This window comes from Magnolia sinica, chromosome 10, assembly GCF_029962835.1.
Source record: "Magnolia sinica isolate HGM2019 chromosome 10, MsV1, whole genome shotgun sequence".
Taxonomy (NCBI): domain Eukaryota; kingdom Viridiplantae; phylum Streptophyta; class Magnoliopsida; order Magnoliales; family Magnoliaceae; genus Magnolia; species Magnolia sinica.
This window is the reverse complement of record NC_080582.1, coordinates 64,419,742-64,421,426: the sequence shown is the minus strand read 5'-3', so window position 1 is coordinate 64,421,426 and position 1,685 is coordinate 64,419,742.

Below are 1,685 nucleotides of genomic sequence, written 5' to 3'. Positions count from 1 at the left end.
AAACTATTGTAACGCCGGGATTGTGATTTCTTGCTTTTGTCAATGGAGTCACTTCCACTACTTAATGAGGAGAATGAAATTGAAGCAGCTTCTCGAGTCTACCTTTCAAGATGTACTTAGCCGGGATATTTGTGAGGGTATGATTTGTAGCTTTTAATGCATGGGAACACAAAATACCCATGAATTCAAACTTTCTACAGCTACAAGTGATGGACTCGTCCATTGAGTCAACGGTAACAATGTGAAGACTTTGATTTCTTCTATTCAAAACTTGATATTTTCTGACTGTACCAGACTCATCTACTTGTTCCACTATTTGATTAAGGCTATCACCAAATTCTGCTTGAAATAATTTGAAAATAGTTGGTGTATATACACTAGCTGCGTGCTTTAGGATGCTAACAGGAAAAGTTACAATTGGTGAACTTTGAGTCATTTTGAAATTGGCTTCTAATTCTGCATTTCGTCTATCATCCACCAAGCGTTCAAAATGTTCAAAAAATCTGATTATATTTTGACCAGGATGCAAGTATTTCTTCAAATCCTTATTTAAACTTTCACAACACTACGTGCTCTTCATATCTGCACAAAAACTATTCTTTCCATATACTAATGCTCACTTCTCCTTTTCATTGAATAACTGTTGTAACCATATTTTATCTGTGAGATTATATTTCATGATCATTCTTTCCCACGCTTCAAGAAATTCATGCTCCTCATCAAAATCATATACACATCTACTAAAATCATTGCCAAATGACTTGGAAGAACAAAATAAATGACTTAGATGTTTGCAAGCATTCTGAAACATATGCCATACACAAATACGATGAACCGTTCCAGGTAACTCTATCTTGATGGCATTTGACATAGCCTTATCCTGATCTGTGAGAATGGTTTGGGGTTCTTTTCTACACATTGCATCACAGAATGTTCTAAACAACCATCTGAAAGAATCAATTGTTTCATCATAGAGGAGTGCAGCCCCAAATATGACTGTCTGTCTATGATGATTAACACCAATAAATGGTGCAAATGGCCATCCATACTCATTTGTTTTATACGTTGTGTCAAAGCAAATCACACCTGCAAAACGTTCATAATCTAAAATCATTCTTCCATCTGCCCAAAAAATGTTAGTGATACAATCTTGAACATCAAATTGAATACAATAAAAGAACATTGGATCTTCAGCTTGCTTTCTTTTAAAAAATATCAAAAAACCTTCGTTATCAAATTTCTTCATTGCTTTCACCCTTTTCGACCGCAAATAATTCTTGTAATCTACCAAATTATATCCAACATTCTGTCGACCACCGGCTTGTTTAGTCATGAAATCATATGTCGCTTTTGGCTTTATACCTGCATTATCACAATTATCGGCAACTACTTCTTGAGTAAATTTTCGTTGTGATCTCAACAAATGAGCTTCTTCAGGAGATGTAAGAATATGATTATGATCAATCTTAATATCAGTAACACGATATTTTCCGTCAACTCCTAATCTAATTTTCATATGTGCCTCACAACCTGTTCTTGTTTCATTCCGATGATGCTTCACATTAACATCACGTTTATCAAATGAACGTTTACCTTCTTTGGAACAAATAAAATCTCTCATTTTCAATATACCTGTCTTTTTGTCTTTTTTTTACACTATGCTTTCGAATACTGAAACCGACTTT